At 32.6% G+C, this 27853-nt stretch overlaps 1 long non-coding RNA gene across 1 annotated transcript in view; it reads left to right on the top strand.

Annotated features, from left to right (window-relative positions):
• LOC112621307 overlaps positions 1-27853 on the top strand; it is a 69986-nt gene that overhangs the window by 39428 nt on the left and 2705 nt on the right. The window contains exon 3 of the long non-coding RNA XR_003118700.1: positions 16614-16722. This is a non-coding gene — a long non-coding RNA (uncharacterized LOC112621307). The remainder of the gene's footprint in view (positions 1-16613; positions 16723-27853) is intronic.

The following is a 27853-nucleotide window of genomic DNA, read 5'->3' as shown; positions in this document are numbered from 1 at the left end:
ACCAGCATTTGAAGTCTGTTTGTCACTTTCTGAAATCAAGATTACAATTAAGTGTTAATGCTACCAAATATATCAATCATCTTAACACAACCCTTTAGGCACTCATACAGAAGCCTTATAATCCTCTTACAATACAACATATGAGAAAATCTTGAAAATTCTTGTTGTGATATATATGCATTTTATACATTTTTATTTTATTTATATTTTATATAAAAATAAGAGTAAAAATAATTACTAAAATAATCAGTTTATGTTATTATTTTTAATGGCAAATCAAGTAGATTTTAGGTGAAAAGTTTGGAGTTGAAATCATCTATCTTATGTATAAGGTAAAAATATTTGGCCTTTTTCTAAATTATTGTTAGTTAACAAGAAGCCAATTTGAAAGGCTGTTTATAAAACAATTTTATAGTTACTGTTTGAAATATTTGTAATATTCTTCAAGTATATTAGTAAGTTATTGGAACTTTTAAGAGGATTAATCTCTGAAATTAATTTTCTATCATAAACACATTTTTTAAAAGTTGAACTTATCTCAATAGTATAGTACTAAAATAAGCTTATTCCCTACTTCAACACATAATACATTTTTGCTGAAATAAATTACTTTCACAATAAATATATTATGAAAAATGCATATTATTTTTCTATTCCACTGGAAATAAAGGTAAACTTTAAAGTAAGATGATTGTTCTATAAATTTCAAGACAATTCTAAGTAAAAATGTGCTAATCTCATCTTAATGGTGTTACCTTAAACTTAAGCCAAATCATAAGAGTATAAGAAACCAGGGTAGGAGGGAATGAAATATGGGTCCCTGAGCTTTAATAAAGAGTGATTATTTCAACTGAGGTTTTTTTCAGGATTTTTACATCACTGACATTATGGGAGATATTATCAAAATTGGTAACAAATAATTTTGAAGATGTTAATATTTGAAGAACTATAAATGCAAGACTATAGTTACAAATGCTGTACATCAAACTTTTCCCTTACGCACTTATGAAAAAATAACATTATAAATATAAAGATTTTCTGTTTTTCATCTTTCATCAACCATGAATGACTTTCAAATTCTTCTGTTAGCACAGGAGGAATAATGTTTCAAAATGTATTTTTTTGAGCATGTATATTGGCAATATAAGGGGCTAGCTGAACTTCTAACACCTGGCAGATATTAAATCTCAGTTAATGCGCTTTTTCTCTGGTATTTCTAAAAGTGCTGTACTGCAATATTTTTCATTTGTTGATTTACCTGGTTAGACAGAATAGGTATCTAATTTAGAAAAGGTAGCTCTTGTTTAATGTGACTTTTATATTTATTTACAATGTTCAGTATTACGTTACATTCTCCTTAATGAAATCAGCTAAATTCCAATAACAACAACAAAACTCTGAGGTATTCACGTAGAGTAGGGTGCAATAACTTTTGCTGTTTTTCCAATAATTCGTTTGGCACTTATTCTTTGTAATAAACAGATCTCTTCATGTGCTCTGAGGGAATCTGATCTTTCACTAAGGTAAGTGCAACCCCAAGGGTTCAGAGAGGATGGAAAGAATTTAAAAACCTCAAAGTTGGCTTCTGTGAACACCTGGTTAATTATGTGAGACAATAAATGGGAAGTATGACAACTTTAAACATACTTACTTTATTTCCAGGCTACCAGGTTGTGTGTGTTTGTGTGTTTGTGTGTGTGTGTGTGTGTGTGTGTGTGTGTGTATGCATGTAATTGTTTTCCTGCTTCCCTATGTAGAATACATATTAAAAAAACTTTATAATAAACCTTATGAAAGATAACCCTCCAGACTCTGGCTCATCTAATTTTACCTTAGAAGGAATAGGATTAGCTACCATTCTTAATACCAAATACATGAAAAGCTACCAGATCATTAGGACTGGAAATCAAAGCAAATGGCCATTTAGGAAAGATCTGAAATTGTTCGTCTGAATTATTTTAAATGTTAGGGATATTTGTGATATTTTAGTATATGGAAATATATTTTGCATTGAGTCTCATCTCAGTCTTTACATGTATGGATGATATACATGTAACAATGTTTATGTTCAGTTGTTGTTTATGGTCAATGAGGGGTAAGAATAACTCTCCCATTGTCTTCCAGAGTAAAATTAACAGCCTTAATAATACAAATAATAGCTAATAAAATATACGATTATATCAAATATGTTAATCTTTCCAAAACCATGCTGATTTTACTATTACTATTACAACTTTACTGATTAGAAAGTTGATTTTAAGTAGTTAAACACTTACTTGCCCACAATGATGCAGTTCACAATGGGTGAAACTAGAATTCAGATAGAGGTGATGATTCCAGAATTTGAGCTGTTATTAGCTGCTACACTGTACCCTGGATCATTTGACTGTATTAGGAGGTTCAATCTCACATTTATATTTGTACTTATGCAAAGCCCAAAACACTCCGTTGAAAATGAATACGGGTATGACAGAGGTCTCCTTTTCTATCACAGGTTTCTTCCCTTTATACTCATTAGAGCTAACCTAGTAAATAAAAAGGTTTATTTTTATGAGAATGTTTCTAACATATCAATATTTGCACATGCCATATCATTACCAATAAAGTTCACTAATGAGCATGGCTTTGTACATCAAGAACTGTAAATGGTCCAAAGTGTGTCTTATTCTCAGGCAAAATAAGTAACTTACCACATATATATTTGATTTTGGAGGTGCCTACAGAACTCTTCTGTACCATCGTATCTCCACTCCCCAAATCCCAACCACCATCAAACACCTAATTTACTCATCACCAAACTCTGAATTAGCAGGATGTGTTATACATGGAAAAAGCTCCAATGTGGGAAGAGTTGATAGTTGAAGGAAACTGCAGGCTTGGGATTTGAACTAATGCTCTCTCCATCCCTATCTCAGTAAGAAAACGCAGGATCTTGCCAAAGAAATGTCACAATAAAAGGGAAAATGAAACCTCTATGGTACTGTAATATTCTAAATGATGTCAGGACCTAGAAAATGCTATCCTTTCATAAATACCATTGTCAAATATCAAAATGTTAGTGGTATAATAGTAGAAATTAAAAATCTAATTAGATCAATATACTAATTTAGTAGTGAGATCCCATTTCCTACTTCAGATTTGGCTTCAATTCCAAAGAAAAGTCAGAAAAAATATTTTTAATGCTGTTGTAATAGCATTATAGTTCTTTATTTTTGTTTTGCCTCTGTTTCAAAAATTATATCTATGTAATTTATTTTATAAATTTTAAAAAAGGCCAAAAATTTTACCCTATCTATGCAACCTTATTTTTGCAATATAATTTTTTGTATCTCCTCCAACTTGCAACTCTTCTATCAAGAAGTAGAATCTATCTTCCACCCCTTGATTTGTGGCTTATCCATATGACTTGCTTTGACCAATGGAATATGAACAAGTGTGATGCTAACAGAGATTTAAAACTATTTATGCACTGGATCTTGCTCTCTTGTGGCTCAGTGAATCTTGACGCTCCATGTGCAGACACCTGAGTATCCCTGGAGGATGACAAAACTTTTCAAATGAGGACTTTATAGACTAATCAACTTGCTAACTGTCAGATATTTAAGCCTTGGCTGAGCCTGTGTGGACAGAAAAAAAAAATTGTCTAAGCAATCTAAAGAATTGTGAGAATAATAAATACTTGTTGTTTTAAGTCAATAAGTTTTGGGGTGGTTTGTTACACAGCAAAAGATAATTGATACATTCTTTAGCTTTTTGTTGTTGTTGTTGCTGTTGTTGTAGATACAAATCTTTAAGAAAACATAGTTAGCACTTTCTGGCATGAGAAAAATACATATGGAAATGTAAAAATATGAATGTTCACACTATTCAGTAATTCTAAGAGAGCATCTAATTGCTAGGTTCTGAAATAGAATGAAATACCACTGCTCAGTTTACACAACGCAAAACTGGCTCCCGTTGTGTTGCCAGTATTACATGTGAGGAAAATGAGAAGTACAGTTATGTTTATGTTGACACGTCTTCATTTCAAGTTTAAGCATTTGATGTGTTTATACTTTCCCCCATTTCCTTGGTTCAGCTGCACTGTCTGGGTTTTAACAAGCTTCAGTTTTACCTCATTCGGTGAGACAGTGTCTGAGTTTAGGATTAACATTTGTACAGTGAAACATAAATGCTCATGAATTGTATATAATATTTTAGCAAAAGCTTATTTAGTTTTACTGCTTTCACAAATTTTTGGTGTAACCAGCAGTCTTCTGTTACTCCCTTACAAGTTCAATTTAATGAATGGTAACAATGTAATAGTTGGAATGTTTGTAGTCTCGGTTAACAAGTTTAGTAGGTAGCTGCTCTCTGCTGTGAAGTAAAGTTTCAAATTTTATTTTATCTTTTTCTATTTCCCTCTATCCCAAATTCAAACTGCTTCTCTTAACAAATAGATCTAAAAAGTTTAAGTTACTCTGAAATAAGTGTATATCTTGATCAGATTAAGTAAAAATAATGCTTGAAAGTTTTTTAAAAACTACGCACAAAGTTCTTTGTCACTATAACACCATTTTTCTATCTTGTGTATGTAGCATATTTTTGAAATCTTCTGCTTTCCCTATTTTTGCCTGTCTTCCAGTCTCCTGAAATAAGCTCTTCCTGTTCTCAGGAATTCAGTGATCTAAACATCATAGATTTGGAAGAAAATTTAGAGGCCTTCCTGAGTCTATATTTAAAATATATTTTACTCCTATTATCAGTAAGAAATGCTTTTTTATATATAATATTAATAACATATCTTCATAAATTAATATTTATTTTCACATTTTCATCAATGCATGATGATAGTTTTTCTATTTTATTTTGTTTCCATTGACTTCTATTATATTATCTTTTTATTTGTTGGGTTTTTTTCTTGTTTTGCTTTTGTTTTTAAGTGTTGGTCACTCACTACTAAATTGATTTTGCATTTTACTATTGGATTTTGACCTATAGGTGGAAATACACTGTCCTACATTAGAATGAATAAAATAATTTACATCTTAAGATACTTGTTATTATAACTATTTCATTCCTTCTCATCTTTCTCTGCTTTTCTCCTAGTAAAGTAGATATCTCTATTCTAACCTCCTCTTAAAGCAGAGGAAATGTTATCTCCACAGACCTCAGGCCTATGGCAAAGTCATCCCATGAATCTTCTATCCTTGGATCTCCTTTTCTTTGATTTCCTGACAATTATAATGACTCTCAAATTGGCTTATAGTTCATTTCATCTTTTTTAAAAAGTGTCTTTTTACCTGTCCTTCTTAAGCTACCCTACACACATATAACCTGCTTCTAGCTACTTTTAAGTTTTATTTTTTAGCTTCATTTTTTATCCCAGTGGCCCCTGCTCCAAGACTTCATCTTAGATACTACTCCTTGTGATAACAGCCTTTATCATCATCATTTTTGTAGAGCCCCAAACACCACTAGGAATAATTTTAAATGACTGGAATCAAATATGGTTAGCAAAAATGACTTCCAAAGATGGAGAAACTAAAAATTATTTTGATGAGAAATGGGTCCCTCTACTGGTTTAAAAAATAATGAAGATTTAATTAACTAATTTATGTCCCTTGAATGTTTTTCTGTCATTTTTCGAGATAAACATTGGACGATGATATCAAGTAAATAAAGTTTGAGAATATATTTCCTTGTTTAGAATTATGTCAGGTAATCTCTCATATATGAGCTGAATTCCAGTCTACTCTACTTCCCAGAATTACTCAGAACTCACTGGAGGGAAGCTCTTGCTTTTCTGCCTCTGGTATCTGCTCAAACGCAGGCACTCTTATGGTTACAAACTTTCCCAGCTTCCACTCTCTCTTATGTTTCCCACCCCAAACCTTTCAATGCATTTTCCCGCTACTTACCTATGTCCATCGTTATGAGAAATGAAGTATGTTATTTTCAAAAGTATCCATCCTTGCAAGCACATACAATTAAAGTGGGATATGTGCATTCCTATCATGACTTTCTAGACTTTCAGCTGTAAGATGGGGATGCATTTATACTGTGCAGAGAATCTCACTGTGCTGAGAACCTATATTCTTCTCTTGGGAATCAAATCACTTCCCTTCCTTTCTCCTCACTAACCTCAATTCCCAGTTACTCAGTGTTTATTGATCGCAGCTAGATGTAGATAGAAAAGCAAAGTTCAGGGTCATAGGTCTCTGCTAGAGCACTTTTGCAGTTCTGAAGATTACTGAATTCATTGTATTGCTAATTGGTGGATTTAAATAGGGAGAAAAAAATCAGTCAATGTGGGCTGAGAAAATAGTTAAGTGCCAATAATCTTACTTCACATTTAATAGTCACCACAGGCCTTCCCTATTTCATCCTTTGTTTATTAATAAAGTATTTATTTATTGATTCATTTCATAATGGTTATACAATTTATAACCAGAGTCTAATTTTGATTTGATAGTTTTTATTACTTCTTTATAGCAATATAGGTCACATAGTAATCTGCCATTTTTCACTAAAGTCAACATATGAATTGTTATTTGATCCCTTTAATCTGGAGAACCAGCTGAAATTTTTGATTTTAGAAAACAGAAGCGAAAAGCAGAATTTTTCTTAAAAACAAGAGTATTATGTATATCCTTAATTCTGTAAAACTCGATCAATGGAAGTCAGAAAGTAGTAAGAGCAGACTAATGACAACTGTTGCCAGACAATGCCTCCTTGATGGAATAAGCTACATAAATAATTTGTAAGGCCCCAGTGCAAAATAAAAAGTGGGGCTTCATGTTAAAAAATTACCAAAAATTTCAATTCACCAACAGCAAAACATTAAATTATTCTCAGGGCCCTTCTAGGTATATAGGACTCTTTGCAACTGCACAGGTCATGTGTATCCATTAAAAAGGCCTTGATTCTAGAACTTGTTTTGCAAATGTATACTGAAAGCTACAATCTCCTCCTCATCTGTATCCATATTTATTGTATTGAGTCTTTTTTTCTTTTTTCTTCACAGGCAGAACTTCTTGGAAGAGTACTATACTTGCTAGCAAATTCATTGAGAAACTGCTTATATGTGTGGAAAATAACACAATTAGATTTCTGCTTCATACTATTAAGCAAATAATCAGTTCTAGGTGGATTTAAGACTGAAATGTAAAAATTGAAAGGTTTTTTTTTGTTTGTTTTGTTTTAATTTTGAAAACAATAGAGATTATGGCTTTAGGCCAGGGAAATGTACTTTAAAGAAGGTGTACAAAAAAAACACAAAAGTTGAGATTGATATATTTAACTATATTAAACATTTTAGAAACCAAATTAAAAGGCAAATTAAATACATTAAAAAAGTCAAGGCTATAATGTGAGAAAGTTATCTGTCATACAGATAGCTGATAATAGGTTGCCATCAGAATGTATAAAGGATCCTTTAAAATAGGCAATTTTATATTTTAAAAAATACTATAAAAATGAATATACTTGAATGACCTATATAGCTATAAAAACATGCTCATTATCAGAACACTTCAGGTACCATTTTACACCACATCCTCATCTCCATCAATAGCCTTGGATATAGTCACAGAACTTCTGAGTCACAAGGGGTAGGGTGGGGCCTTGGAAAGTTAATTCTGAAGAAGTTCTCTGAGGGATTCTGATGAGTACCATGGTTAAAAAATGTTTTCCTGAATTTTAACAGATCCTGGTCCAAAGGAATCAATCATCATAGCCTAAAATTGTAACTTCCACACAGTTTTTCAATCTGTCACTTCCTTTCCATTGCTGTGGTTCATAGAGGTTTAGAGAGGGACTTTGGTATGTGTAAAGAGGTTGGTCTGAAATGTCAGACAGCAGTATGCTCCAGCGGTGCAGGAGGTGCGAGGACCATTAACCAGAGACTTCCGACAACCACATGGAAAGCAAGGAGAATAGAGTTCATGAGTCTCCATCAATGTCTTCTATATTTCTATATTTCTATATTAGGTGGCAATCATTTCCTCCAAACCCTTTCTCTCTAAACCCACAGCTCACAGAGAAACTGTATTTCCTGATGTTCACAAGAACCTGTCTCACTTCTTTCATCCTTGATTGATGGAGGGAATAAATCATTCTTCACTTCTAGTGAAAAAGCAGGGAAGAAGTGCTCAGGGAAGGATGCAGCCAGGACATGGGTTTTTATTGGACCTGAAAAGATGATTAGTTGCCCTACAATAGAGCAGAGGCATGTTCTGATAACAGTAACTTCTGTATCATTTGAGGCAAAAACAGAAAAGCAAACCTTATATAATGTCTCACAAAAGAACCCTTTAGCTAATCTCCCTAATATGTAAAAAGCTGTAAATCTTAAGAAATAAAAGATTAAAAGTATACATAAAAATGGGTAAAATATGTGGATAGAATTTACACAGAAAAAATAAATATATATAAATTATATGAAAATTTGCACCGTATTTTTCTTTATAAAAATGGCAGAGATTACTATTACTGGGAAACTGGAAAATTTCAAAAGTTTTACAGTTTATTCTGTAGCTGTGGCTTTTGGAAAGCAGGTACTCTCATGTCTTACAAAATGGTCAATCTCTGTCAAGGAAAGTTCCCTTTCATCTATAATCTCATTTTTAGAAATCCACCCTGACAATAGGCCTTCCAGAATACAAAACAACATATTACGGTGAATTGTTATAATTTTGTGTTGCCTCAGCATTCATTTTGAATACAAGTTAAACTTTCTGATACCAGAAGCAGGGCTCAGTCATTCTTGACACAATTTCCAGTTCTACACCACACTTATATGGCTCAACCTGGCCAAAGGACTTAGATCCATCTCTCCCGCTTCTTTTAAAAGGACAGTCAGGCTTTGCCTGGGAATGTAAGGTGATCCACACCGTATTCCCTTACGTATACTGCTAGTTGCCATGTGCTCTTCTCCCTGTCTGTCTGACTCTTCATTCTTGTCTCTTATGACCTGGGGAGAGGACTGCCCTATTGACTCATTGTGCCTCGCTGCCCAGGATCTGTAAGTGAAGATCTTTGGATTTGTTTCTTTTTGCGGTAGTATATTAAATTTGCGCCTTCCATCTGAGAAACCAGGAGCTTCCCCAGGCTGAGTTTTTTCCCTGTAATGCAGGCAAGAGCACGAAGTCAGGCTTTCAGTGCCAGAGCAATGGTTAGTCATAATCTGGACACAGGTCAGACAAGAGCAACACAGGTATCTGCCAGTATAAAGAAGTTTCCCATGTGACAGACACCCCAATTCCACACCATCATCACGAGTTGGACAACTAGACATTAAGCTATCCTCCGAGTAAAAGAAATAAATATCCTGTGAAAGGCGTACTGTAAACACCCACACCCAGCCCCAGTCCTTTTCCTTTAGGGCAGGGTTACCTGGTGCTCTGGTACTGGAACCCCAGGTTAGCTGGGGGCACTCAAAACACATATGCAAATGTTATTTTTTATGATGCTATTTTGTAATAGCAAAATTTCAAAACTTAAATTCTCATCTATAAAAAACTGCTTTAATAAAGCATCATTAAAAAAAAGAAATACTAAGTAGCCACTAGAAAGAATGAGAAAAATCTGTATAAATTGATAGAGGAATAATTTCTAGATTATAATTTTACAGAAAAAAGAAGGTCAAAAACTGCATTTAATACTTTAATATGCTATCATTTGTGCAAAAAGAAGATACATTTCCCCCCAAAAAGAACTAGGGGAAAGATAAAGCAAAAGGTAATAAAAATGATTATATATAATGGATGGAAGGGAAAGGGTGGAGCTAAATATAGTGAAAGGAAGATTTCCTTGAGTAAAACTTTTAATATAGTTAAAAATCTAAATAAAATTAAAAATCTAAAGCTATCTAATAACTGAGTCTATAATTATTACTATTAGTGGCAGTATCCCTATTTATGATGTTATTTTATGGGTACTGTAGAATAAAGCCAATAAATTAATACATTAATTTTATTAAAAGAAGACATGCTTGTAATCCCAGTGTTTTGGCAGGCAAAGGAAGGAGGATTGCTTAAGGTCAGCCTAAGCAACATAGTGAGACACCATCCCTGCAAAAATGTTTAAAAATTAGGTGGGCCTGGTAGCACAAGCCTGTAGTCCTGGTTATTTAGGAGTCTAAGGCAGGAGGATGGCTTCAGCCTACTAATTTGAGGCTGCAGTGAGCTATGATCACGCCACTGCATGCCAGCCTGGGTGGCAGAGTGAGACATCATCTAAATATATACATACATACATACATATGTGCATAGTTTTACTGAAAGAAAAAGAAGTACCAATATAAAATACAAAGTAAAAAAATCCTGTTAACATTAAAATTTTATTAAAAATATTAGTTTGAATTCTTGATTAAAAACACCAAAAGACATTTCCTGTGTCTGTCCGCTATGAAGGTCTAGAAACAATAATAACCTAGTAGCAATGAGACACCAAATGACCAGATATTCGTTTCTAAGTACAATTGCTGATTATAAGTAATTAATATCTATTATGCCAGAAGCAAAAAAAATACTAAAAGACTCATGAAGTAAAAGGGAGGGGGCAACACTGACCTAAAGGGGCCCCTTCAATTCGGGTTAATTTGAGAATCTCCTGGAATAATGACAACATTTGATTATAATCTCCTAAACCTGTGAGTCCAAAACCACAAAACATAAAAAACAAAAAGGAAAAGTCTCCTTTTACAGAAGACTACCAATAGAGCATAGAATAAATGATGAAATTAGATGAAATGCGAGAACTAATGAGTTTGTAGCTCCCAATGTAAAAACTCCTTTAGGCAATTACTATAAATAGATGTTTAAACCATTGGGTTAAAGATCATTGGGGAAGAGAAACTTTTTGCATCAGTTGTAAATTATTACCCACAGATAATTACCGAGGAAAAAATTACAAGGAAGAGATATGACAATCACTACTCATAACCAAGTGATCCAGCAGTTACGCACACAGTTGAGCAGCCTGATATTATGTACCTCCTACGTGTGATGCTGTAGAGTGTGCAGCATTATCCATGTGGTGTCATTGCTAAATGACAGATTTTCCCTGAAGGTAATTATGATGAAATAAAATAATGCAAATTCAGAAAGCAGAATGTTCTCAAAGAAAAATGACCTGACTCTTCAAAACAAAATGTAAAAAACTAATAATAACAAAAAACAATAAAGTATTTAAAAATAAGACACAAAAGGCGTGTGTTAGGGGAAACTCTTGTAGATTAAAATAGACTAAATAGTCATAACAATTAAATGCCATGATGAAACCTCATTGGATCCTATATCAGGAAACAAACCTAAAAGTTACTTCTAGGACAATTTGGAGCATATGATTTGGACTGAATAATCTATAATCTTATAAAATTATTGTTAACATATATTTTATGTCTGATAATGATATTGTGGTTATGCTGGATAATGTCTTTCTTTTATAAGGTGTTTGCTGACGTATTTATGAGAAATTATTGTATCTGCAATCTACTTTTCAAATGGTTAAAAATTATATGCAGAGAGAAAGAGAGAGAGAGCAATGGCGGAGGACAGAAACACTGATGAAGCTAGGTGAAGGATTTAGAGCTAGTCATTGCATCTTTAAAAAGTTCTCTATAGAGTTTTTTTTTTTTTTCTTCTTTAAATAATACAAAGTTGGGGAAGGGGAAAGTGTTTGTCTCATATTTACTTTCTGCAGCTCATATTCTGCAAGTTATATTCTTGTTCTTTTCAAACTGTACCAAAACTCCCTTGTTAAGCAGTCAAGCTATAACCACAACAGCAACACCACACCCTCAAGTACAGTTGAGTTTTGTATATTGTTCTCTCATTTCAAAGAGCAAACGGTTATTTTTTGCCCTCCCTGTCCATCCCCCCACTGTCTCTAAAGGGCAAAAGCCCAGATAAGCAATTTAACAATTTACATTAACACAGAAGACTTAGTATATGATTTCAGGTTAAGGTGATTTCATAATTGCTATTGCTGTTGTTTTTGCCTATTTATATAATTTTTCCCAGAACAAAGAATTCTATGACACAACTGGTGATTATATATCACAGCTTTAGGAAAAATCTAATTACCTAAAAATTGTAAATGACTCCCATATATGCACATGCTACATTACGTGGATTTGTGGGATATCCTCACAAAATTTTCCATTAGGTAAAAATGCATTTCCTGAAATATTAATGATACCTGGAATTATTTAGGCAATGTTAGTTTTCTCCTTTAGATTAGGTCTGTATAGTGCTAAAACCTACTAATTGTTTAATAAATACATGCTGAGTAAATCACTGAATGTATGGTACTGGAGTCTTGAGGTTCAATATCAGTAATCAATAAATAAATCTTTGAGTATAAAGGAGATGTCTGAGGGAGATGTGTAGAATTTAAGGGAAGTAAGTCAAAGAAGAAAAATAAACTGAAAGGGGAAGAGGAAGGGTAAAAGAATGGTAATAACTGGAAGCATCAAGAGGGATGTTTCATTCATATTCTTTAATTTTTCTCTTAGTCATATTTCAAATGAGTACTCACTACCTCATAGCTAGAGGCTACCATATTGGAGAGTGAAACTTATAAAAAAATTCCATTTATTGCAGAACATTCTATGAGGCATCACTGCTGGGGAAACTATTAGAGTAAAAAAGAGGCAAGAAGTAAAATAAAACTTGAAGAAAATAGGCAAGAAATAAAACTGTAACATCTGTAACAGTTACATCTGTAGTTTAAAAAATGAATGAGCAGACTTAAAAAAATTATACTTTAGATTTTATATTCTATTAACATACTTGGTTTGATTTCTCGTAGACCCTTACTTTAGTGTTTCCAATTAGAATTACACTCTTTAAAATTGTGTTTGCTGCATATAAAATAATCATTGTTGTAGCAAATCTTTCAAAAACTAAAGTCAAGGCAATTTAAAGATGTGTGATGGAAAAGAGAGGGGGAGTGAAGTCAAGAAGCAACAATTAAGGAAATGTCTTAAACACCAACTCTATTTTGGTTTTCTTGAGCATTTCCACTCTTTCCACTTGTGTTAGTCACCATCCCGCAGTTTCCTTTCATGTCACTGAAAGTGAGTTAACTCAGAAAATAAAGAGGCATCTGTCTCCATGCTTTCGCTATTCTAAAAACAACTTACATTGCTCGCTACTGCGGCATAGAAGTTTAGTCAGACTCATTTGTTTTTCAAGTATCTTCCACTGTCTGCTCAGAATAAACACTATTGGAAAAAATTTACTATAGTAATCTTACGTGAGTTGTTTCCCTCTCTCTGAACTCAAAACATTTTTTCAGTATATGAGAAAGGCAAACTCAATTATGTTATACTCAACAGAATTTTATGGAATCCCCTGACAGTTCAGATAAACTACTAAATGAATGTTTATTAGAGGCATGCATGCAAACGATACATTATAGGGAGGAAACTACTCGAAGCAGTTATTCCACCTGTAAACAAAGTTTGCCTGGGAAGATTTTATTTTATTCCTAGAAAAATGGCATGGATTAGATTGAAAACTAGAGGATATGTCATTGTAATTTTGTTTGTCTGACTCTGAAACTTGTGTAACCAGGAATGTCTATTCTCATAGATTTTGAATTTAGACCAAGTAAAAACTTGACAATAGACTTGGTGCCTGCTTTTCCCAAACATCATAACTTTTGAAAAACTCATACCATCAGCTGTGGTGAAGACAGGAGATGAAGAAGATAGATAGATAGACAGACAGACAGAGAGAGAGAGAGAGAGAGAGAGAGAGAGAGAGAGAGATAGATAGATAGATAGATAGATAGATAGATAGATAGATAGATAGATAGATAGATAGATAGATAGATAGATAATGGACATAGATAAATAAATTTAAGGGCAATTCTACAGTCTCCTATGAATATCTGCACCACTCTTAACAGATTTTAAGGTTTATTTTGTCATCATTATGAAACCAAAGAATAGGTAGAACTTGCCTAAATTTTCAACAATGGTTTTAACACAAAGTATAACATTTATAACAACATATATTGTATATAATGCCCTTAACTATTTTGATATTAGTTATCTCTTCATTATTAGGATTCTAATCAATAGAAGAATTGAAGCATATCAGTTAAAAATCTGTTAAGTTAAAAATCTTAGTTTAAAATATTTTAAGGAATAGTATATCTGAGTAGAAATACATAGTCATAGAATGACAAGCAATCAGAATAACAATGGAACTTATGTTATATTAGTCCTGGGATATCATCAGATGATTCCAGACATGACCTTAATTGCTCCCCATAATATTATACCAGTGTCGTGCATATATGAGATAGTAAATATGGAAGTGTGCTTCTAAACAATTTCCTGATAATGAATGTTTTAAAACTTATCTGTGACTCTACTTAATAAGTCTGATAAAATTGTAACTAAAAGAAGGACAAATAGGGTGCAAAAAAGAGGAAGAAGAAGGAAAATAAGAGAGAGAAGGACAAAGATAGGGAGAGAGGGAGAGTGTGAACCACCACTACCATTATCACCACCACCATCCCAACAACAACTGGGATAGCAATGTTTCAATAGGGTAGTATTATTATCATTATTATTGCTTAATCTTTATTTCCATTAGCACTCTAAGTGAGACACATGAAAGCTTCCTAAGGAAATAGATTTGAGAAAACCAACTTGCAAATCTAGTGCTTCATTATATCAGCTGCATAAATTGTTTCCTAATTGGACACTTACTCATCTTTTAAACATACTACCAGGTATACAATGTTCAGGTGGAAAACCAGTTTAGGTTAATATGTCATGTTATCTATTAGCACGGTAGCTGATTACTAAGTAATGCAAATGTTTAAATTACCAAATAAAACCTATATCCTAATAAAATTTAACTTTAATTCTCTAGAAAATACATTTAAAAAATGCACATTTTCAGGCATCATGGAGCATTTAGACTAACATTTTCCTTCATATTGATGTCAAAGAGAAAGAATCAAAGTGACTTATATCACCAAAAGAAACAGGAAAGAAATATTATTTTAAACACCTACTCACAGCTGTTACCAAAAGTCATAGTAGTTTTACTATCATATCAAATAAAAAAAAATCAAAACATTGTTTGTCTTTATTATTTCCCGCACTGTGAGAAAGTAAGTGACCATGCTAGTCGGTGAATTTTCTTCCTTTCTAGTGTACGCGACAAGAGTAGGTTTTGGCGTTTGTTTTGCATTACTGTCATTCTACGAAGAAACTAGAAAATATATAATATTTGTATATATTAATTTCAGAAACCAAATTGCATATTTGTAATGAATATTAAATGCAACAAATTCAAAGTCATAAAGAATTAGATATACTTTTATGTTAAGATGGCTTTTCTGTTAGGCTTATCTTTCAAAATTATAGCATTGAATAAATACATTTATCTGGTTTAGATCTGAATGCCTACATTTACATATGCACATCTTCGTACAAGTCAGACATGCCCACAAATATGCTCCTTTAGTAGTCTGAGCAGTTTTGCTGACCTGTTCCGAAATAGAAAGAAAATTATTAAGTAGAAATTCCCCAAGGGGAATCAAGTTTAAGTAATTTAAATGACAGTCTTGTCTAACTTTGCATTTTTCTATAGGAAGTCATCTCCTGATCTTGTCAGAAAGAATTTTTTTTTCCTTTGTAACTCAATAACTCCCACATATGCCTTTGTTATAGTAGTCACTTCATTTTCAGTTCCTTTTCCTTATTTCTCTCTATTACACATAGAACATAGAATTTTGGTTAGTACTTAATGGCCCATTACACATAGAACATTGTTTAGTATTCAATAACAGATAAATGAATGAACAAAAATTATTATTTAAATTCTATTAGGTTTCACATACAGCAATTCTACAAAAGAGTGCAAGGGAATAATTAAGACACAGAGCCAGTAGTTTATCAACACAGAATTTGGTTCCTTTAAATTAGGTGCTTACTGCATGTTCTCACTCATAGGTGGGAACTGAATAATGAGATCACTTGGACTCGGGAAGGGAAACATCACACACTGGGGCCTATTATGGGGAGGGGTGGTGGGGGAGGGATTGCACTGGGAGTTATATCTGATATAAATGACGAGTTGAAGGGTGCTGATGAGTTGATGGGTGCAGCACAGCACACCAACATGGCACAAGTATACATATGTAACAAATCTGCACGTTGTGCACATGCACCCTAGAACTTAAAGTATAGTAATAAAAATAAATAAATAAATTAGGTGCTTAATATTAATTTGTCAAGTGGATTTATAATTAAATTATGCAAAAATTAAGTGATAATATTATATATTATGATCTGTAAAATAATAAGAAAGCATCTTGCACATGTTACAAAAACAGTAAATATCCACTGTTTTGAGTTGACTTATTTATAAAAATCTCAGTTAATTCCAGTTAAGTTGAAAAGTTCTGTTTTGGAAAGATTTCCCCCCACCCTGGCTAAGAAGCATTAATGACAGCTTAATCCTATCACATCTTTTCATGAGAATACTATGTTTTGGCAATGACCTCAATTATAATGCTAGTTTATTCTTTTTCTGAAAGATATACTATGAAACTTTTAACTACTCCACTCCCACAACAGGATGTTCTCCTCTGATTGGCAGGGAGAGTTTGAAGGTGGGCTGGCAGAGACTGTGACCGCAACTGACTGCGTTCTGCAGAATTATGGTAATGAAATTGGAAGCCAACTTTCGTGAAGCAGAAACCCTCAAGGTAATTGCCATGTTCTATAACTTTTCCTCCCATTTAGAAAACAGAAATAAACAGCACAGTTTCCCCATGAATCTACTGTCTTTACCAGTATTGTTTGTGGGGTATACTTTGCCAGTTGACATTACTTTAGTAAACTTATTATTATATGGTGAACACCTGCCCCATAAATATAGAATAGAAAAGCTATATTATATTTGTGTTTGGTGAAATGAAGTGTTACCCAAACTCAGATGTGGTGAAGACCTTTTGTGCTCTCTATATTTATGGGAGCTACATGCCACTTAACATATACCAAATTTGGTAAGCAAACAGGCTTGACTCAAAGTTCAACTTTACATGATCTTTGTGACCGGAGATTGGGTCATTCAGTTTCTAACGTATAGTTTCAACTAAGTTGGAATTCTAAGTATGTTTTAAATTTTAAAAATAAAATGTTAAGTTTCTTATTGAATAGCTAAATATTGAATTGAAAGACTACTTCTACACTAGATTGATGGAGTTTTCTCTTATTAGTATAGAAAAGCATCAGAAGTTTATTTAGATTGGGTATTACTTAGGAAGATAGCATTAGAAAGTACAGCCTTATATTTTCCTATAGCAACAGGATGTAATGGTGAGAAAGAACAGAAGCCAGAGATCTGGACTTGTATTTCTGCTACTTCCTGTGTTCTTAGATAACTCACTTCAATTCTCTGAATCCTAATTCTTTCTTTAAAAATACAACTCTATTCTGTAAGTCTGTTTTTTAAGTATTTAGAAATAACATGTATAAAGACCAAAAACAATCTCTGGTATAGAAAATTAAAACACATTGTTACCATGATTGCTGTTAATACTACTACTCTTGTACTTTTAGTAAAATATCTTATAACTTAATTATTCTAATATTACACTTTCCATTTGTCTTATTGTGAAGATGGAAATAAAGTTATAATTGCAACCATCAACAACAAAGACATTGTTGAATGTCTACTATGTCCAATTGTAGCTGGATGACAGGACTATAAGAATTGTAAAACCAACACAATGTCCAAACCTCTTTCCTCAAGTCAGCTGGTATTGCCACTGAAAAGGAATTTAGTCTGAACCACCTGGAAGAAGGTATAGCACTAGAACTGAGGGTCAAATACCTTGAATTGATTATCAACAATTTCTTCATTTTTCAAATAAAAAACTGTGACCTATGAATGTAAAGGTAACTGAGAAACAGTTATTGATTTATACACACACACACACACACACACACACAAACACACACGTATATATTCCAGATAAATGTAATCTTGGTATTGCTAATTTCATGTTGTACTGCCAAGTTATAAAACAAAACATAAACCAATCTAGTATGCCCATAAATAGAGTCTGGTCATAATTCTCTGCTCTCCTCAGACTGGAGAAAACAATGTTACCAGTTAAAAATATAGTGAATGACTGTCTTAACAGCGAAATTGAGGAACCTGTTTCCCCAGTTAAATTCAATGTGAATTTCCTTACTTTTTATTTCATTTAGAAGCAGAATTTTCCATGAAGAATATACTGTAAAGAATGTCTTTATATTATACTCACATTATTAGTCATACTCATGTGCAATGGAATATTCTATAACAATTTTTTAAAAATCTGAGGTAGCTTTACATGAACTAACGTGAGCAAATCCCAAGACATGTTAGGGGAATAAAACAAGTTTTTACAACAATGAGTATATAATTCTATTATTTTTTTCTTGTTCTGGAACTTAGCATGTTTAATTTAATTGTACATTTTATTGTTGTGAAAACCACATTACATAAAGTTTACCATTTTAACCATTTCTAAGTGTGTGGTTCTCTAGTGTTGAGTATATTCACATTGTTGTGAACAAGATCTCCAGAACTCATTCATATTGCAAATCTGAAACTTTATACCCATTAAACAATAATTTCCCTTTTCTCCCAAGCTCTGATAACCACCATTCTACTTTTTGTTTCCATGAATTTGACTACGTTAGATATCTCATATAAGTGGAATCATACAGTATTTGTCTTTTAATGACTGATTTATTAAACTTAGTATAATGTCCTCAAGGTTCATCCATATTGCAACATGTGACAGGATTTCCTTTCTTTTTAAGACTGAATAAAATTCAATTTTATGTATATGCCATGTTTTGTTTATTCATTCATCCATTGATGGACATTTGGGCTGCTTCCATCTCTTGGCTAGTTTCATTTTTTAATTGAAAACATATGAGATATGTAATGTCTACATCCATGTATAATTGGATATTTATGATACAACATATATATATAAACATTTTACCAAAAAATAAGTTTTGAGAGTAGACGAAGATATCATCTTAATTTATTACCAACATTATTTATCTAGAGGTATAACCACTTTTATCAGTTCATTGTATATCACAAAAATATTTTTTAAAAATGTATGCATCTATGTACATTTAAAATTGAATTATGTATGCTATGATATTGTATTTATTATTCTATTTTTTAAAACTAGCACTCCTTTAGAGTAATAGTTGTATCAGTAAATAGAACTTTACCTCATTTATTTTAACTGTTTATTAAATATATGATTATTCATAATTATGTGGACTGCTTTCACTATTGTGTTATCATTTAACTATTTTTGAAATATAACACATATACAGAAAACTATACACACCAGTTAATGTACTTTCACAAACTAAATTCACCTAGATCTGCAAATAGATGATTACCAGCCCCAGAAACTTCCCAGTCACTATTAACTCTGAGTGGCAACCACTCTCCTGACTTCGAACAACATAAATTAGTGTTGTCTCTTTTTGTACTTCATGTAAATTGAACGATACAAACAACATTCTTTTTTGTGTTTTATTTCTTTCATTCAACGTAGTTTGTGATCCTTATTCCTACTGCTGCAAATACTGGCAGTTAGTTTTTTTCATTCTTATTTCCATACATGCCATTGTATGAATATAAAACAATTTGCTTATTCATTCTGCTTTTGATAACCATTTGATTATCAATGGTGGGCTACTATAAATAGGGCTGCTGTGAGCAATATTGTTCATTTATTCTGGTGTACACACTGTGGTTGGTTCTACAGCTGGCAGTGAAATTGTTGAGTCAACAGAGCATGTACAGATTTAGCTTTAGAAGATCCTGACAAATAATTTTCCAAAGAAAATGTACTACTTTGAATTCCCATCACAGGGTGTAAATAAATAGTTTTATCAGAGGTGTGTGAACCAGAGCAACTCCATCTTAAACAGCAGCTGAGTATAAGGAGGTTGAAACCTATTGGGCTGCATTCCCAGACAGTTAAGGCATTCTAAGTGACAAGATGAGATAGGAAGTCAGCATAAAATACAGGTCTTAAAGACCTTGCTGATAAAACAGTTTGCAGTGAAGGAGCCAGTCAAAATCCACCAAATCCAAAATGGCAAGAAGACTCACTGCTACACTCCCACCAGCACTATGGCATGAATAATCCACCCCTTGTTTAGCGTATAATCAAGAAATAGCCATAAAAATGGGCAAACAGCAGCCCTCGGGGATGCTTTGTCTACGGAGTAACCATTCTTTTACTCCTTTACTTTCTTAATAAACTTGCTTTCACTTTGCACTGTGGACTCACCCTGAATCCTTCCTTGCCCAAGAACCCTCTCTTGGGGTCTGGATAGGGACCCCTGTCCTGTAACAGTTTCTTCATTTTATTATCACATTTAGTATTTTCTACCATTTTTATTATAGTCATTGGTGAATCTACAATAGTATCACATTGTGACAGATATACGTGTGCTATAATATGCATGCACCATTTCTAGGAATGCATACTGCACTTCAATGATTGCCTATGGTCAGGGAACTAGAATTTGGATGTGAAGTATATAGTAAAATTCACTTCTCACTTTATAGTTTTTGATACTATTTGAAATATTTTAACATGTGCTATATTATCTTTTTAAAGTTTTCCTTTCTTTCATTTCCTTTTTAATTTCTAAGAGAAAAGTAATTTAAGTCTTTGGTATTAGTCTAAACACCAGTTCACTTTTTATCCCAAGGCCACTGGGAGTTGGACAATCACATGGGAAGTGTAAAGCTCAAATTCTCTTGCCAGCCCTTAAGTTTTTGTGGACAGAGCAAGGAGATGGGAAACAGAACAGAAGTGAGACTGAAACTCCAGAGTAATGTGAAGAGCCAGATATTCATGGCCCTCCCAAATATCGCTTACTCTTCTCTTACTATCTAATTATTACCGATGTTGAAAGTTTCTTTTTTTAAATATATGTATATGTTTGTGTGTGTGTGTGTGTGTGTGTGTGTGTATTCCACTGGAGTCCAGCCTAGAGGTGTAGAAGCAACTGTCTCTGCCTCCCTGATACTGGCCTATATTTTCATACTGGCCTGACCTGAAGTGGAAATCAAGAGAAAAGTCATCAAGCTGACATATAGGTATGTGACCAAAATTCCTTATGCTAGTAAAAGAGAAAGAAAAAATAAAGCAAGGAGAAAGTATAGAATTAAGAAGTATGATTTCAAGATTTATTCTTTGATTGAATAAAATTACCCTCAAATGACTCAACTAACAGATGACTAAGGTTTTACAAGTTGTATTGTTAGGGAACTCATACTTGGAAATCAGCTACCTGTGATTCCCTCAAGAACCTACTGGGCCAAAGCTCATATGATTCTTAAGTACTGTTCAGGTTGCAGAGCCTTCCTTGTGCAGTGGGATAGTGTGTTCCCTTGTGAGTGTAACAGTAAAGATCAGTGACAGGAGATGGGTCAAAGCAATGCATTAATACCACCAGTAGAGAAGAATTCCCCATTAATTCTTTTCACTTTATTGGACTGTTTCTGTTTTCCCTAACATTGTTTGTTGTGTAAGATAGAATGGTTAGGTTTATAATTAGAATTTGGCAGGGGTGCTGTGAGGACTCACATCTGAATTTGATTAAGGGAAATGCATTTTACCCAGAGATGCTGGCCCTAGAATAGGATGACTTAACAGCATGTCTTTGGATTGTTCCTGTTGGAGAGAGGATGAGTACATGTTTATTAAGTAAAATAATTATATTAGGTGGAGCTATTCATGGAATTATACACATATGTGTTAACTAGACAGCTAAAAAATAAAATGTGGAAGATATAATTTAACCCCCTGTTTACTCACATTTTGTTTATTAACAGCAAATGTCATCATTTCTGTGGATCCAAGCCACTACTCCATGTGATTCTGGGTGGTACCAGTGCAATAAGTGCCATCCTATTTTCCCTTTCTCACCTGTATCCAAAAAAAAAATAGCTCTGACTTAGCATATTAGCCATCAGTTTGATCACAGTCATTGGCTTATTTATGTGATGTCAGCATAAATTCTTCTCTGGGATTTAACATGTGGGTGCCAAAGGGAGAAGAGCACATATGGGTGCTAAAAGGGAGAAAATATGTATTTATAATTAGCAAAGCATACTAAGCTCAGAGGTAACCTGGTTTTAGAACAGGATTGTTACAGCTCAGGTTACCTCTGAACTTAGTATGCTTTGCTAATTGTGTGTGTGTGTGTGTGTGTGTGTGTGTGTGTGTGTGTATGTGTAGCTTACTTTCCTCTGACCTTAGTAAGCTTTGCTAAGAACAGTCTAGAGTCTTGTGTATACATATTACTACTATGTTTTCCAACATGGAGGAATCTTACCTACAATAAGCCAAATGACCAACAACAACAAAAAAGGAAAGCTGATGAAGCCAAGAGACAGAGTGACTGACTACTATGTGTCCCTAAGTTACTAAAGCTTATGTAGCCTCCAAGTAACCTCCGAGGTAGAATTTTCTACAGTCCTATAGCAAAGGAAGAGCTAATCAAATATAGAAACGATGGCTAAGAGACAAGGTAATTAAGTGATGGAAACCTAAGTCTCTGAATCAGTTGGAGGCACATGGATTTTGGCAGTTTGTCATGGGTATTTGGAAAGTCAGGGTCACAATGTAATTGTACATTTTTATGTAAAGAAAAATGTTTCACCTTGTCACATTCTAAAATTTGTGTCACTGTTATATGAAGATGGACTTATACATATATAACTTTATATATAGCTTGATGCATGGTTTTCTACAGTTTGTCTTTGACTTAAGAATCAACCATAATTTAAGAGGATAATGGATTATTGAATAGTTAGTAAACATTAAATAGTAATAATATATAATATGTTAAACATGCCATTGCTTTTATAATCAAAATATGTGCTTACATTAAGTGAATGGAATATTCATATTATGAACAATATGTAGTTATGATTGTCACAGGTAGAGGAGAAGTGTTCTCTCTTGCCAGGCATTTAACACAGCCTAATAACATGGATAGAGAGATAAACACTCAAGAGGAATAATAAATTTATGTTCTGCTGCTATAAGAGGATAATTTTATGTTTTATTTAAGATTGAAGCTTATGTTGATATTAAAAATTGTGCTTAAAGGTAGGAATGTGAATTAAATTCTTACTGTATTAAGCCTATTTAGCAAGTAAAAATAATTTAGTATATTCAACACATCATGTTTTATAAAGGCTGTATTGAGGAAATGGTTACCTTGCCACCTTAATAGTGGTGTATAATATGAAGCACACCAAAGGTCTAATGCCTTCATTTTATTACTTTTTTCCATTTTCTCAGCTGAAATGACAAAATGAATCTTCCTGGTCTGTGTTTTGAGTGAGTTACAGTCAGTAGCATCCTGTGCTCAAAAAAACAGACTTCACTCAAGGCAAACAGGCGTGGGAGGAAGGAACGTGTGACTCAAAATTCATCTGAACTTAAAAGACTGTCTTTTCCCTCACGCGTCATCAAAATTAGATGTGTTATGTCATAAAGCTTTACCTTCTTACTAAAACTGTGTTTTAAACTGCTTAATTTTGTTGACGAGAGGTAGAGTGGCAGAAAGGAAAGCATATGCATTGATTATTTTTTAGTATACTGGAAGAAAAGACTGCATGTTTAAGCAATATAATTTGTAGGTTTTAAGATTATTTGATAAAAGATAAATCCTCATGGGCTTCAAAAACAGTAAACCTATTAACAGATCTAATATGACTTGAAATCATTTTAAATACAGTGTGTACATTTCCAATGCTTGATTAATAAACTGCTGCAAGTTACTTACCCATTAGCTCATCAAATTGTCTATTATAAGGAGCCTTTGTATATAATGTAATACATGTTTTTAAATGGATTATTTAAGAAAGTTGATTTTAATATTCTTTCATTATTTTATTTTTAATAATAATTGACTCTTAATTATAAATTTCTCCTAGTAAAAATGTATATTAACTGAATATGGGTTTTATAACTTTTTTTAGTGCCACTTTAAACTTTTTTCAGGAATTTAAGTCTCTCATAATTTGTAGTCATGAAGAATACATAGTTTATGCTGTTTGTGTATTGGAGATAATGTAGAATGGAATATTATTCAATGACACACTTCACGCTAGTGCTGGTCTCTTTCACTGTAGTGAAGTCACAAATGAATTTGCTAAAATGTATTAAGGAGATTTTAGAAGAATAAAATAATAAAGATTTTTTAATTGTTTTTCTACTCACTGAAAGGTTATACTTTTTAATGATACAAAAAGTATTTGGAATATTCTTGCATATGAATTTGTAAAGAAATATTAGTTTCTCTGCAAAGTATTTTAAGTAAAACTCTGCTTGGAAAGAGGTTCGATAAACTTTGGAGGACCCTTCAGGTTCTTGAGTCAGTGATTCTGTGATGTAAGCAAATAAGACAGTATGGATTTGAAGTGGACATGTTTCAGCCAAGTCCTTCTATGAGCCCAGCCAAGCCAGTCATCTGGTTTTAATGAACCTCCTTTGGAATGCAAAAATTTTAATGTTTTGCTTGGGGCCACTATAGTTTTAATTATTTGTATTTGACATGTGTTGAGCAATAGCTAAGCACTAGTGATTACCCAACACAACATTTTATGTGGTGCTTGCTTACTTTAGCCCGAAGTGTAAAATGTAAGCATTTTTCAGATAGGGTAAAGAGAAATCATTATAAGGACAGGCCATTGGTATTTCTGATTGAAGCTTAAAAACATTTAGAATAGTTTAGAGTTAATATGACTTACTGTCCATGTTTTTGTACATATTCAGTTATCTTCAAAAATATATATTAAAAAATTCTGAATCATGCAACTTTAAATTAGGAGATTGTGAATACTTGATCAGTAGAGATGTTTTGAATCTCTACTAGCTAAAGACAAAAAGGGAAGTAGATTAAATTGCATAAATTAAGAACAGTTACTGCATTGAAAGGGAGTGAATTAGTACCTAAATTTTTAAGTCCAAGGACCTGGTTTTTAATGTCAAAATGTTTTGCAGATATCCACATAGTAGCTATGGTAATTTTTGTAAACTCTGATTAGGAAATTATGTAACAACTAAAACTATCATGAGGTCAGTGACATTTTAAAATAAATTTATATGTTTAAAAATAGAAAATATCTAGTCATGTAAAAATACGTGAATATGAGAAATATTATTTACTAGATCCACAAAAATGTACATAATGATTTTTAGGATACCTTATTGTAACTAAGAACTCCCTGAAGCTTCTTTCATCTTGAGTACCAACATTGTTATTAGAAATTAATCAAACATATTTAATATCTTATTATTATTTAAATAAAGAAGTTCTCAACATCTAACCTATTTTTAAAACATATATAAAACTATATAAATATAAATAAATAAATTGATAACTACAAAACAATGCACATGCTTCTAAATATGTTGAATGTAGATCATTAAAATGTTTTTTCTTTATCTGTTATGAAAAGCCGGCATATACACTGCTAACCTACATTATAAGAAAATGTAGACTCTGTTAAATCTCATGGATAGATAGTTTTAAAGATTTGTATTTTAGACATGAAAATATTCTTCATCATTTTTATTATGTATAATATAAGGTATTTTTTCATTTAAATTTTTATCATTTTATGGTGCTAATCAGAAACGCTTAAACTAATGCTTTTAAAGCATGGTTATAAGAGTTTGGGTTTGGGCTTACTTCCTTTTGCATAAATGTATTCTGTAGTGAGAAACATGTTTTAAATATATAGACTGTACTTCTCACAGGTTTTACTGATATTATAAATTATATGCAAAAGAGAATGAATTGAATTATCACGTGTAAATCTGTCATTACTATTATAAACATCACTTGCTTCTTAACACAGAGGTAATACTCTAATCTTAGCCTCTAGCAAAAAGATCAATATAGTACCATGAAGTGTAGTGCCCATTCTAAAACCCAAAGGCGCAGTGTTCCAATTTCTTTTATTCTATAAACTCAAGTCAATCAGTATTCATAGCATTCTGCTCCATTACTAACAGTATTCTAAGTTCTGATATGGTGGCAACAAAAGATGAAATGTAAATGGTTGCTGAATTCACATAAGTGAAAGTATGTGTACTGAGACTGCACTCATCTACTGTAGTTTCATCTACAGTAGTCTCCCCTTAAACACAGTGGATACTTCAAAAATCCCCAGTGGATGACTAAACCATGGATAGTGTCAAGCTCTATACAGTATATACTATGTATTTCCTGTTCATACACACCTGCAATAAAGTTTAATTCATACATTAAGCACAGTTAGACATAGATAATAACTAACAATTGAATAGAATACTATAATAATAGTTATGTAGATGTAGTTTTTCTCACTATCCCTCTCTCTCTAAAAATTTCTTATTGTACTATACAACTGGTAGCTGAAACCTTGGAGAGTAAAACCACTGATAAGCGAGGACTACTGTAGCAAAGAAGGAGTAATTTTTCTATGCCAGTTGGCCAGTGATAAGAACTTTACAAGTCTGACTGTATTATCATTACAAACAAGCTGGTAATTCAATACATCTTTATATTAACAGGGGCTGGTGGGATTTCCACTGACCTTCTTTTTTTTTTTTCTTTTTCAGTCCAACCAAAGCAATTTCTTTGGATTGTTTATGAAACTTGTATTAGACTTCCTGTTCACAAGTGTCAGTTGCACTAACCAAATAGAGTTGGATGATTTTTCTTTGCTCATAAAGGTGATAGTTAACATGATTAATACTAGACTATTCAATGTTGGTAGACGAATCTGAATAATTATGATGACAGGCTTTAGTATATTAATGAGGGTTTCTTGGGATTACAGAGGATGAATAACAAGAACAAATTGTGTTGACAATACATTCATAGATTTTTATCAACAAAATTAAATAATTATTTTCTTATCATCCCTAGCTTAGTAAGTTATCACTTCATTCTGCCAATTTTGAGAGCAAAAACTTTGAAGTCATCTTTGATAGCAATTTTTCTCTTATAGTGCACATCAATTCATTAGCAAATTCTGCCATCTCTGTGTTCAAAGTTTGTACAAAATCCATGTACTCTCACAGTCTTGACAATTACCACCTTGTCAATGCACTCGAAGTATAACAATAAACTTCTAATAAATGAATAAAGCATGGAATAAAGTACATTCCCAGAATGTAAGAAAATCAGTGGGTGACTGAAAGAAAAAAATGACTAAGGTAGTGTAAAGCTATATATGTGTTTTAATATGTTAATAAACAATCATGCTTATTGTGTATGTTTATTTTAAACACATTAAATGTAGCCTTACAAAATCTAGAATAAAATAAAATATTCTAGTATCATGCAATCAGTTCATATAATAAAAGCATTTTTTTTAAAATACCATATCCATCAGTGATCCTCAGTAATGCTGTATTTCCCAGGATCTGCAGTGATTCAGCATGTTTCTCCAAGTTTGCAACATTTCATGACCTGAGTTTCTTAAATTTAAGTGCTAGAATGATTTAGGTATAACTCTCTAAAACTAACTATGATAGATCATAAATGCTGCTTCTCATTTTTTGGAAAAAATTATATTATAATTAAATATAAGTTAAAATGACTATTCTTATTAGAAAAATGTATCCATCAAACAATTTTAGGCTTTTATTTTGTAATTTACCATTAAAAACAAAGAAAACTATCTTATAGGACCAATAATGTTGGCCAAATAAGAAATCCACTAGAATTGTTACACATTTAAATCTGGTAGATGAAATGTTTCTTTTTTTGTCTCCATCTTTT

This window comes from Theropithecus gelada, chromosome 3 (assembly GCF_003255815.1).
Source record: "Theropithecus gelada isolate Dixy chromosome 3, Tgel_1.0, whole genome shotgun sequence".
Taxonomy (NCBI): domain Eukaryota; kingdom Metazoa; phylum Chordata; class Mammalia; order Primates; family Cercopithecidae; genus Theropithecus; species Theropithecus gelada.
Note: the sequence above shows the minus strand (reverse complement) of the source record. Positions and strands in the feature narration are given on the sequence as shown.